Raw genomic sequence first — 13,454 nt, 5'->3', positions numbered from 1 at the left:
AAAACAAAACAGTGCAGGTTCCTTGTCCTTGATGCCTAAGACAGTCTGTGGGAAGCCTGGTGTCTCAGGTCCACCTCTACCAGTCCTCACATCCCCTACTTCCTTCCATCCATGTTACAAATATGACCTCAGGGCTCCACACTACGAGCTCTCTCTCCGCTTTGGTGTCAGCACCCAGAAGACCCTCTGGAGGCCAAACAATTAAACCAGTAAAGTTTGTCTTCACATGCCTACCCTAACACACAGGCACACACACACACACACACACACACACACACTCGCATCCTAGTCCACAATCCTAAGCCCACATCCTTAAACTGCCACCATCTCCACCACCCAGGCTTTTGCCATCTTCCTCCTGTTATGCTCCCCAAAGAAAGCCCACCTGGCCCTATATGCATCTACTCAGAGCTCAAGGGGCCCACTGGTTATTCTGATGACTAATCCACCTGGGATGGAGGTAGGCTGGGGGAATTCAGACTCCCTGACTCCCACTAAAATGATGCATCCTGGCTCCTGCATCCCACTGGCCACTTCGATTCTCCCACACCAGCTCAAGCTTGGCACACCTCCTTACAGAGCTAGAACCCTTTGCCCCCAGACCTACTCAGCAGCTGTCTCACTTTGCCAAACTCATTTCTGGGGAAGCTTTCTCCAGGAACGCCAATCACTCCTGGCCCCTAACTCATGCTTCCAGACGTTGGCCGGTGCCCTCTGGAACCTGCGCACCCTTGCGGATTTCTCTGGGTGTCTCACAGTGTTTCCCACTGACTGTTCCCTCTTCCAGTCTCCTCAAGCTCAGGCCCCACTCCAGGTGCCTCATCTCTCCCAGGATTCAGCACCCCTGCCTGAGACCTCTCCTGTCCTCCTTTCCAGCTCCCCCCAATACCCCTCTCCGTTTCCTCATCCCCTGCTTTACTGCATGGCTGCCTCTGAAGACAGAGTGCTACCTCCTTTGCTGGGGTTGGGGCTTCCATTCCCATCCCCAATGCCACTGCCTACTGCCTGCTTCCCAATCTGCTCCCCTCTCTTGCATTTCCAATCTCTCACGTGCCAAGAAATCCCTCCCTTCTCCTTTTATTCACAGCCAAAATTCTTGAAACAGTGGTCCCCATGTGCTGCCCCGACTTCACAACCACCACACCTCAGCATTGCACAGTTGGGCTGGACAACAGTCACTCTGAACCCACTCTCCAAGCCAATCATTCAATCCAGTGGGCTTCTCAGTTCCCATCTTCCCTTCCACGACTCCATTCAGCAATGACAGCTTCCTGGAAACAATCTCCTGCCTTGATCCTCCAGACCCTGCAGTAGTAAGGCTCTCCCCCTACCTCCCTGACTGCTCTGTCATTGTCTCCTCCATTTTACTCTCCTCCTGTCTGTCTTCAGCTCTCCATCGTTTCTTCCCTCTGCTCTCTCTCCCTAATGGCTCCATCTCCATAGCTTCAAATAGCACCTTCTTAGACAGAACTGTAATTCTGTGTGCATGCTGGGCAACTTCTACTTGCCTCCGAAGACAACTTCTACCCTTCCCATTCAGATCACAGCACAGGGCTCCCTTGTCTCTGACTTTCTGCTGGGAAAATCACTCCTTCCCTCTCTTGCCTGGACAGTGGCAACAGCCTCAGAACTGCCCCTCTACCTGCAGCCTCGACTCCCCTACCTCATCCTCTAGCCTGCTGCCTGGAAGAGCTGCTCTGAGTACACCCTCTCTCCACTCATACACTTTAAACGGCCTTCCACTGCCTACCAAATGCCATGCAAACCCTTCAGCCCAATACGGGGTGCTCCACGCATTATCCCCTTCCTGCCATTCCAACCTTCTCTCTCACTTCTCCCCCCTGCAAAACCTTGCTCCAGCCAAACTCAACTCACTACTCCTTTGAAATTCAATGCACATCCCTGTGAATACATTACAGGCCATCCCATCCTTTCCATTGGGAATGTGCACCTGTCCTCTCCACCCCATTTCTGTCCACCCTTCAAGGTTCAGCTCAGTCACAACCTCCATAGAACACTTCCTCCATTTATTCCATCTTTCCATATCACCCTTCTCCCTTAAACCTGTGAGCCTTTACCTTTATATCCTTGTAACATCAAGCACATTCTGCCTTTTGTTACAGTTGTGGTTGTCTGTGTGTCTAGGCATGCATCTCACCTCCTAGGAGAACAGATACTTCCCTTAAAGGAAGGGATGGTTGAGGGCTATAACCTTGAAGGTACCTTGAATCCAGAGATCCTATAAGCAAACTGCCTTGCAGACAGCAGATGCTCAATAACTTTTTGTTAATGACTAACCATGCCTATTCTGGAGAAAAAAAAAAAAACTATCTAGAATTGTTTTCCTCACAACTGGCATGAGATATTCCATCTTCAGAGATATTTCACAGTCAATTTATCCTAGAAAAGGCTTCTTATCTCCTGGTCTTTCAGACAGCTGGGCATAGGTCAAAATTTTTGCCTTTTAAATAATTTAAAAACCAGAGGCACAAGATCCTATTCACGGCAGAACAAATATGAGCTCTGAGTCACTGAAATCTACTTGGATGTGGAGCTCGAATCCCCAGGATGTCTCAGGCAGCCACATATGGCAACAGCAGCTTCCACCTTGGAGAAATGCTGTGCAACATTCCAGCTCTGGACAGTGGCCCAGATGCACCTGTGAGCAGGGCCAGTGATGGGGTGTGAGGGCAGAGCCCACAGGAGAGGAATTTACTCCTAGTAGGCTGGATTAAATTAAGTGTATTGGCCTTCGAAGTGCAAAGTCTTCTGAGCTTCACACACCTCTGTGAGCCTGTGTGCTTTTTTGCCCATACTCCGGTCTCTGATTAATGGGTTCAGCCAAGGCATCAGTGTGTGTGTGTGTTTCTTCCTCAGATTAGCAGAGTTCAGCATGCTAAGACAGAAATGCAGCTGATGATATTACCACCCTTAGGTAAAATGATTACCAAGAAAATACCCACCCCAAATGGGAAGAGGCTTCCAGAGTCATCTAACTGGGGCATCAATCCACAGCCAAGAGCCTACCACGTGCTGCTGTTTCCCCTGGCTGTCTACCCCCTGCTCGCTTCCTTCTCTCCTTCCTCCTTTCCTGATTTTCTCCCCGGACTATTTACCTTTCTTCTCACGTTTTTGCCTTTCTTGCCTAGACTTTAGATGTGTGAGGAGCAGGTGAGAGCCCTGGGAAGCTGCTTTTCCCCCCTGAAGGCAGCTTTCAGGCTGAAGGCAAAGATCCCTCATTAATCAGTCGTGCCTGAGGCAGGGCAGGCAGCCCCTGGCCAGCGCAGAGCACAGAGCAGCCTCCCCCACACAGTCCAGGGAGGACTCGGCCCAGCCACACATGGGGGGAGCCACCCTCTCCCACAGTCCTCCGGCTTATCAGGCCCACATCTCTAGCCACAGGCATGGGTGCTCCTGGACTAGACACACAGGCAGAGGGAGAGACAGAGACAGACTAAATAGCTTTGTCTTGCCAAACACCAATTTCCTGTTGAGTTGCAAAGCCAGGTCAGCGACGAGGTGAAAGCTGAACTGGATGCAGAGACAGTGTTTGTTTGTTTGTTTTTTGGTTTTGTTTTGTTTTGAACAGAGGCAGTATCAGTCACTCCTCATCAAAAGGCAGCTGTCAGATTGTGAAACACCAATTAAAGTCAAATTTCTGATATAGGAACCGTGAGCTCAGAGTAAATACCAAACCCTCACTACCGACACCATATGATTTCCTAATGCTGTAGTCTCATCTACACGGGCTTCAAACTTGGGGCACTACACAAGGAAGTGGACTCTTAAAGCTAAAAAGTCATATTGCAGGGCCAGCAATTTCACTCCTAGGTAAACCCAAAATAATTAAAAATGGACTCAAATAGATACTTGAATACTGGTGTTCATTGCAGCACCATTCACAATAGCCAAAAGGTGGAAACCCAAATGTCCATCAACAGAAGAATGGATAAGCAAAATGTGGCATGTGCTTTCAATGAAATATTATTCAGTCATAAAAAGGAACGAAGTCCTGACACATGGTACAACATGGATGAACCTTGAAGACATTATGCTGAGATACTTTTGAAAAATGCTAAAACCACTTTCTTGTGTAATTGAAAGAAAATGCTTAATCCCACCTCCAAATGACAGCCAGCTCCCTAACCAATTTCACGTGCTTCCTTTCAATTTCATCATTTATCATGTAGATTGCTATGACCCATCTAGGTCTGAAATTTGTGAGCTATGTTGCCAACAGTCAGACTACACAGCAAACTCCAACTGTAGAATTACTATTGCTGTTGGCCGGGCCCAGTGGCTCACACCTGTAATCCCAGCACTCTGGGAGGCCAAGCAGGCAGATCAAGAGGTCAGGATATCGAGACCATCCTGGCCAACATGGTGAAGTCCCGTCTCTACTAAAAATACAAAAATTAACCAGGCATGGTGGTGGGTACCTGTAGTCCCAGCTACTCAGGAGACTGAGGCAGGAGAATTGCTTGAACCAGGAAGTCGGAGGTTGCAGTGAGCCGAGATCGTGCCACTGAACTCCAGCCTGGTGACAGAGCGAGACTACGCCTCAAACAAACAAAGAAAAGGAATTACTATTGCTGTCAATAATGCATGAAAATCCATAAAGACAAAAGTAAATTCATGGTTGCCAAGGGCTGGAGAGAGAGGGGGATGAAAAGTGACTACCAATGGGTAAAGGATTTTTTGGGGGAAGTGATGAAAATATTGGGGAACTAGGTAGACCACTGAATCATACACATCAAAAGGGTAAATTTTACGGTATGTGAATTATACCTCAACAAAGCTGCTATTTCAAAATAAATAAATAAATAATGCATGACGTCTGGAGAGCTCAGCTTACAGGGACGGTCCCTGGGACTCACAGGAATCCCGTTTGAGAATGGAGAGACAGGGACGGTCCCTGGGACTCACAGGAACCCCATGTGACAATGGAGAATGTCTATTTTCCAGATGGGAGTGACTGAGAAAATATGCCAAGAATGGGTGGTGAAGCAAGGCCATCCCACAAAGGGGTCCCCCAAGAGACAAGGTATACTGACCTAGGTGGTCTGTGAAGGCCTATGAGGACATCTGAAGATGCAAGGAGGGCCCTGGCAGAAACCCTGGGAATACGGGGAAAGTCAGAGGATGGGACCAGGAGGGGAGGCGGGGTACCGGGACCGCATACAGCCATCAAGTAAGAACAAGGATTCCTGCTCTGAGCTTCCACAAGGCAAATCTAAGCCAAGGTTCCAGAAGGCGAGGACAAGGTCATTTTCCCAGGATAGATGGATAGTGGGCTCCTCTTTCTGCTCTTCCCCATGGGGAGAAGTAACAGAAAGAACAAATGTTTTGACAGACCTGAATTTAATTCCCAGCCCCAACACTGGGTGGCTGTGGCCACATTGCTTAAGATCTTTGCTCCTCAGTTTCCTTATCTAAAAAATATAATTAATACCCACGTGGTAGGATCAGTGTAAAGATAAAACATATTAAGCACATGAAGCACCAAGAATATTGCCTGACATATGCTAGGCATTCAATAAATGGTGGCTACTACTCTTGCTCCATTTTAAAGTTATAAAAAGGTAGATGTTATACCTCAATATAGCTTTTTTTCTTTAGATAAAAATTAAAACATATATGGCTCCACAGATCACAGGACCAGAGCTGGGGGTAGAGCAAGGTGCAAACAAATGCGAAAGTTTCCCAGCTTACTTTTTGATGATGGGATTATTTTTGCTTTGGGAACTAAAACTAATGCTGTCACTTAGACTGTAATGTTAAAGCCCTTTCCTATTTTGATCAGTGTCTTAGGGAGCTGCACAGAACTGTTCCCTCTATCTCCAAACCTGCAGCACTTTTGCTATGAAAAATAAGTAAGTTTATTTGCCAAACCCAAAGTTTACTTTTGAAGCAAAGTTTTATTTTCCAGCCCGTCCTTCTGTACTGAGAAGTTGTGTTTAGGTTTGGGGAATTCACGTTCAAAAGTGCGGAGACATTGGTTTGTCCAGGTGGTGTCCTTCCTGCCCTCAATGGCCCTATTTTCAGATATTCAGGCCATCAGAGGACTTCCAGCCAGCATGGCTTTGGACTTGATGCCGAAGGCAGGCAGCCATGTGTGGTGGCAGTGAGGGGACAGCAGCATGGCAGGTGGACAGCTGCCAGGCATTGGGAACCATGCATCCCCACATCCTCACCCTCAGCTTGGAAACAGCAGCAGTTCACATGGCTCCACTGTCCTGGGAGCCTACTGGCCACAGGCTCCTAAAGTCTCTGGAGGGCAAAATACCAGGCCCATCTCAACCAACGGTTCACTTCCTCCTTGATTATTCTGGTATCAGTCAGACCACCTCAGATTCTGGTTTCTCTTTGTTTTACATTTTCACCTTTAAAATATTGAATGATGTCAGCCCTCCAACAACACCTCCAAAGTTGTTTGAAATGCTGTGAATGTTACTTCATGGCATTGCTTTTCCAAACTCTGGTGCTCTGCTCTCTGATGGGGAGAATAAGAATAGCTGATGTTTGAACAGTGATATACACTCATTCTCCCATTTGGATCCTCACAGCTGCCCTGTGAAGTGAATTGGCTATGGATGATTATCTCCACTTTACAGATTAAAAAAAAAAAAGAGAGAGAGATTTGATTCCTTCTGAACTCTCAGAGAAAGAGATCAAGTCAAAGAATGTGACCCAAGACCCAAGTCATTTCTCTAGCCTACAGCCTTATTTATTCTTTAGCTATTTACTTTGTTACTTTTGTTAATGTCTTTGAAAGGTTTTAGCCCAACCTAGATTATTTTGGAAGAAAAAAAGGAATATACATGACTGAAGATGACACAATGGTTATAAAGTAAATAGAGCTTAATTGAGTAATCAAGTCAACATTTCTGCCCACAGGCAATATGGAGAAGAACATTCATTTACTGTCTAGATTTTGGCTTGGTTCTCTAAAGGACAGGAGACAAGATTATTTTATTTTCCTTTTAGCTAGGTTCAAGCGGGCAACACCAAGTGTAGCCAAGTGTATTAAAAGAAACCCCTGTTGGCAAATTGGCAGCTTGAATATTTCATGAAATTATCACAACACTATGTTCTGAAATGGTGACTTCCTCCAGGGAACTCAAAGGCCACATCTCTAGGTATAAGCCTGGCTCATGCCTCCGTCTTCAAGCTAGACCGAGTCAGCCTCAGAGGCCTTCCAGTTTCTTGGAGATGACTTGAAAGAGTATCAAACAAGTCAGCCAATGAACACTTCAAGGAAGATGGGAATGCCAGAGGCAGGTCCTAGTAATTCTCTTCCATGGGCTGAGAATGTCTCCTGGGAGTAGGCCGGGGGTCCTAGAAGAGCAGCCCTGACATGGGAGCAGAAAGATGCCCCTGTTCGCCCAGCTCAGGTGGAGTCTGTGGCAGCCTGTTCACAGTCTCTACCCTGGGGCTAAGCTGTGTGTCCGTACCCCGGTTACTGGTAATGCCAGCTGGTCCATGAAGTCCCTAGCAGCTCGCCAGCACAGCCTGGCTTCCCACCCCCATCCCACTCTCGCAAAGGGGCTGAAACCAGCCTAGATTGGGGCCGAGAGGAAGTGAGCAAATAAAAAAGGCTTAGAGGCAGATCTGTTTGCAGACAAAATCGTGATCTGAATTTTGCAGGAGTTTCTTGTGGACATGTATGAACTTCTACTCTGTAGTCTAAGAAAGTATTTTTAAACCTTTCCAATGATAGATTTCCCCCACCCCACCCTTCCAACTCCATTCCTAAATCTAACATCGCAGAAATTATTTTAAGGCAGTACAAAGGTGGAGGCAGGGGGAGGAAGAATAGAGAGGTTGAGAGATCTACCAAGCAAAATGTAGCCAGAAGCACTAACAATGTTCTCTCAGGGAGCCAGCACCAACTGTGGTAAAGGCAGGAGGATAAAGAGACTGGAGAGCTTGTATTTAGTTACATCCCTGCCTCGGTGACCCTTGAGGGGCCTCTGTTTTCTTGACTGGAAATGAGGATTGTCTCTAAGGTTTCTTTACCCAAAAAATGTCCTGATCCTAGAAAGCAAATTCCCAAAGAGACATGACATTTATTCTATGTTTGACAAACCCTTTAAAGAACCGGAGCCTGACTCCCTGCCCCCTATATACACAGGGTATATAGCACAAGAAGCCCATTTTAAAGTGAGGGTGTTTTGGAGAGAACTGTTTTGTGGGGTTTTGGGGAGGGGAGGGGCTGAGAGGTTCAGGTTTCTTGCCAGTTAACCCTCGCTTTGCTCACCCTCTGCTTCAGCCAGATGAACCCTTCCTCTAGCTCCCTCAGCTTCCAGGGAAGGAAGGGTCTATTTTCAACCTCTGTCTGACTCCTGAGCTCCAGGCCCAAACTTCTCTCCTACAGTCCCTACAATCCCTACTTAAATTCAGTTCAGTGCCCCAAAGAGTAACTGACTGCCCCATGACCTTGCTCCCCAAATCCTCCCAGACACCCTGGTGGGTTGGGGCTCCTCTGGCTTCCCCTCATCTTCCGCAGCTCAGCTCTTGGAAGCCCCAGCCACCTCACAGCTCTGCTTTTCTGTGGGGTCACCCCAGGCTCCCCATCTCCCAGCTGGGGTCCTGTCCACACAGCACATGGAAGCCAGGTTCTCCAGGGACCCGCGCGGGTCCTGCCTGAATTCGGCAGGGGAAAGGGGGCAGTAGAGAATGCGCCCACTTCCCTTCCTGCCATGATAAACAGCTGCCTCCAGGGGTTCCTCAACTATAGAAGCCAAGAGGGTCTGCCCACCTGGTCCAGGCCCGTGTCTACATGGGCTCAGGAAAGCCTGGTATTGAACAAATAAGCACCGCATCTGGGAACTAAAACACAGAGAAGAGCTCTTCTGGAAGGCCCGGGTTTAGGTTCAAATGATGGCATTCATCATTTCAGCCTTCCATTCTGCTTTTCCCGCAGTGGGCTCAGTTTGAGTCTACACACCCCGCTTTGAAATGGCACCGAAAAACATTCCATTCCATTTTCCCCAAGGGATCCTGTCACTTTTCCTTGTTTTACGCGGTATCTAACCTTGAGGTACATGTGAACAGGTGTTTACTAAATTATTTTAATAATGACAGCCATGGCTCAGAGTGTTATTTCATTATCAGAATGTTTAGCACTTACGTTACTAAATATTTAGCACCTGATATGTTGCAAAACAATTCCCCATGCCTTTTTTTAACCAATCTTCTGTTCTCCTCCACAGTGCCCAACATTAGCCTAGGCAACTGTGAGGATGGAATCTGGAAACAGACTAAATCAGTGTGATTATTCTGTTCATCAGGCTTGTTGTTAAGTCTCCAGGTGTTTCCCAAACAGTCCATCAGCTTTCCATAGTCCATACTGGAGAATTAAATTGTCTGCTGAATTTGAATGCTGAGCACTGATTTCAGGGTCCCGGCAAGGAAGAGGTGAGATGACGCCGGCTGACCTGTACCTCCTACAGAACAAGTAGCTGCTGTGTCAGGCGGGAGGAATTACTGTAAAAGGAAGAAAGTGCTGCCAGCCACTCACCCCTTCTTAATACAGTGCCAAGGGCTTCTCAGACCTCACCGAACTTGCCACACAACTAAGAAAACCAAGTGAAGAAAGGAATAGAAAAGAAAATGCCAGGCGCTGGAAAACATCACTGGAAATTAGAATAAATCTCAGTTACTTCCTAACCTGGATCTCCTGAGCTTTTCTGCCATTACCCAGCAGGAGACCCAGGCAGACTCATAAACGGAAATCAACTGTGAAGTGCACCCAGTTGTTTTTGTGTTCTTTTCCCTATTAAAGTTAGGAAAATGTCTTCCTGACTTTGGCTGACTTGCTTCGTGACTGCCCAGGTTTGGGTTCCCAGATCCCATGGTTTCAGGTCACCCCATGCTCCACTGGGCTTGGGTACCACCAGGCCCTCTCGTTACTAAACCATCAGCGAAAAATCAGGGAGAAAATTAACATACGGCCATACCCAGTTCGGCGATTTACCCGAAAGGCTCCCTCCAGGCTCAGCGGGATGCTGTCTGTGCTGGGAGGAAACAGACGGCTGTGGGAAGAGCCTGCAATGAACTGGGCGGTCTCCAAAGGAGTTTTCATCACAACAGGATGGAGAGGTCACTGTGGGACCTGGGTCCCTCAGTGATGCCGCGAGGGCCTCCAGTGTGGGCGGTGGCATGGAGACACACTGGTCTTCTGGGATACCTGTGCCAGGGCAGGTGTGGGCCTGATGAAAGCAGCACAGCTCCAACAGGTCACAAGCTCCAAACTCCCCCTACACCTTTCATCACCAGCCGGACCCTGAAGCCCCTTTCCTGACTCCTAAGCCCTGTGGCGCCACCTACTGGAAGAGGCAGAAGCCACATCTACGGCAGGTCTGGCCAGGTGGCATTCATTCATTCACGCAGACATTGATTTGTTCAGCCTTGCATCCAAGCCCTGGACTGAGCAGCGGCCAGTACTAGGAAGCAGGGATCCAAAGATTAGCTGGGTCTCGAAAGCTCCATTCAGTATGCTCCTTGGACCCCTTTGGTAGGTCTTACAGAAGAACCCAACTCAAGCAGTTTTAGTTGAAGAAAAAATTGAAGAGTCCTAGGTCATTGCTAAGATCGAGAAATGGTCCCAGGGTGCTAATGGCTCATCATTTCATTTGCAAAGCACTTTGCCTGCAGCATCTACCTGTAAGAACAAGTCTCCCTTTACTATGAAGAAGAAATGTTTAAACAGTCTTAGGAGACTGCATTATCAATACTTCTCTCTCAACACCCCAGGTCCCTGAAGGGCATTAGCCTCTTGTGTGATCTATTTTAAACAGCTTTTCCTTATTCCATGTGTGTGTACACACACACACACACACTTAAATACTGTTAGTGTGTATTCTATGGAAATAATGAAAACTTGACTCTTTTTAATATATTCTGTCATATTCTGAAACACTAAAAAGTACCTGACCAATAGTAGGAATAATATGCTGAACTCCAAAAGCCCCTTCCTCCAGTTTTCTCCACGCAGGATCAAGAAAAAGCAAAGCTAATGCCACAGCTTTCTTTAACCTGCTCAAGCTGATGTGCGAGCAGCATTGTTCTCTGACCATTTGTAAAGAAAGTTAACTGTGATCATTATTATTTCCTTATTACAGCGATTCTTATTCTGCTGAATTGCTAAGTAGTTAAAAGAAAAGCATAGTGCGTCTTGCACTCTGAGAACACATGTTTCTCCCCTCTGCCTTGTCTCTGGCAGATAAGGGACATTCTGGTGTTTTACTTGTTCAATGGTTGACTATTAAGACACTCATTTGCTAGCTGGAGCCTGCAATGGAAAATCAGCCCAGAAAAGTGGGAGGCTGGCACAGGCCCAGAGCAGACAGGGCACCAGAGGTGAGGCAAGGCTTGAGTGTGCCACCCCAGCCTGAAACCCAGGGTCAGAAGCTCGTCCTTCCATGAACTTCCAGACTGTTCCCGGGCACTGACCTCCAGTCTCCTATTCAACCCTCAAAACACACACACACACACACACACTCACACATGCACACACTCCACAGAAAAGGTGAGGGAGCAAGGACTGGTGCATTCCATGTCTTGGAGCATGTTGGGAAGAGACGGATGCACAGCCCCGGCCACTGGCAACTTTTTTGGTTCTCGACTCTTTGGTTCGTCACCATTACTGATCTTCTGAGGCAGTCCTAGACTCCTCTTCTTGCTCCTGAAACTCTAACCCCTATTATGGCTCACCTACCCCCTTTAGTGATTAGCCACAGCAACCTCTTCCTCGTCAATGTTCATCCTCTTCTAGGTCTGCCTTTCCTGCCTCCCCACCCTCCTCCCCTTTCCTACCCCAAAAACCTGGGCAATGCCAACCAACTAAAGAAGAGAAGATGGAGAGCAGAGGGGGGACAGGGATCTTGGTGCTCTTCCACCTGGGAACCGCATCTAGAAATGGAGGCAAAACTGCTCCCATGAATTATATAATCACTGCAGCTTCAAGGGAGAGAACTGGAATTCAGGTTGCCATAGTGTTTGTTGGCATGTTGCTGGAAAGGTAAAGCTCTCAGCCACTGGTTCCCTTCCTCCCTTCCCCTCTACCTTTCTCAGGAACCTCTCTGGGGTTGGCACTCCTACTTTTAATGTCTGCTCCCAGCATACGGCGGGAGATGCTGAGATGCAAACGGGCAAAAGAAAACAACCAGAGTAAGGAAATGAGATCAGAAGGGGTTTATCCTGCACTAAGAGGAGTCCTTGTAAACTAGTTACGATTATCATCCTGTGAATAATCATTATTATTACCACAGTACATTGCCATTGACAGTGATACTTAGGGCAATACTACAGAGCTCTCCTCTTCAATGCTGCTTAGACTGAGGAGGTGGGTAAAGCACGCAGTCTCAGAACCTGGAGGGGAGTCATCTTGCATCCCCACTCTTCACAAATACCACTCTCTTTTGTGTCTGCCTCCCTCCCTCCTAAACCATTCACTACCCCATCAGCTACAGAAGGGACAGGGGATCAGGTGAGGGATGGGGTCACCAGTAGAGAAATCCAAACATGGATGCTGCCCTTGTGACCCCGAAGTCCTGGCTCACCCTAGAACCCACGACCCTTGACAAGATTCTTTCTTCCAAAGGAGGCCAAGATCCCCATGCTGCCACCCATGCTGGAAAGCAGAGAAGACTGGCCCCAAAATCAGTCTCAGGAGAGATGGAGACCAGGCAGGCCGGCTGGCAGCTTCTGGCTCTAAAGAGTGAAGGCCCTGTCTCCAAAAGGTGGAGCTGGGAGCAAACAGAGGGGAAAAGCTGGACAGAAAGACCTGGAGACAACTCCTTCCACCAGGCTGGTCTTCAGAGGATCACTTGGAAGAACCCAGGGAAGGAACAGAGACCAGCAGTGACAGACAGGCTTTCAGGGCAAGAGAAGAGGAAGAGTAGAAACAGGGAGGCTCCGGGAACTGGGAGAGAAAAGGGAGAGACTACACCCAAAGAGACAGAGCAGTGGCGAGAAGAAAGAGATGTCACGCCTGGAGGTTGCCAGAAAGCCCCGCGGGACCACCCTGTCTGCAGTCCCCCGCCTCAACACCTTAAATGCCGAGCAACGTCGAAGAAAATAACTTGTTAATATGGGGGGAGAGCGGTGAGGGAGAAAGTTTCCAGGAAGTAGGGAGTTACCTGACTGCCTTTCACCATCACAGGGGGAGCTGGTGACACTTGCGGCCAAGGATGGAGATGCTCGGAAAACACTGGGCAATAGTATGGAGCCGCGTGAGCCAGGCACACCCTTTCATGATCTCCTTCAAACACGAAACAGCAAAGCCACACACCGCCCGGCTCCTCGCCGCTTCCATCCTCAGGTGCTAGCCCACATATGGGTGCGAATGAGAACACACGCGGCGTGGGCGCGCTCGGGGTCAACGGCAGTGGAGAGGTGGGTGGGTGTAGGTGAGCGGCGGAGGAGGGAGGGAGAGAGGAAGAAGGGGA

At 48.2% G+C, this 13,454-nt stretch overlaps 1 protein-coding gene across 21 annotated transcripts in view; it reads right to left on the bottom strand.

The window, feature by feature from the left end:
• The window catches only part of CACNA1C (calcium channel, voltage-dependent, L type, alpha 1C subunit), a 659,923-nt gene that overhangs the window by 645,478 nt on the left and 991 nt on the right, over positions 1 to 13,454 (bottom strand). The window lies entirely within an intron of this gene.

This window comes from Colobus angolensis, unplaced genomic scaffold (genome assembly GCF_000951035.1).
Source record: "Colobus angolensis palliatus isolate OR3802 unplaced genomic scaffold, Cang.pa_1.0 Scaffold89, whole genome shotgun sequence".
NCBI lineage: Eukaryota > Metazoa > Chordata > Mammalia > Primates > Cercopithecidae > Colobus > Colobus angolensis.
The sequence above is the reverse complement of the archived record's forward strand: the minus strand, read 5'-3'. Positions and strand labels throughout refer to the sequence as shown.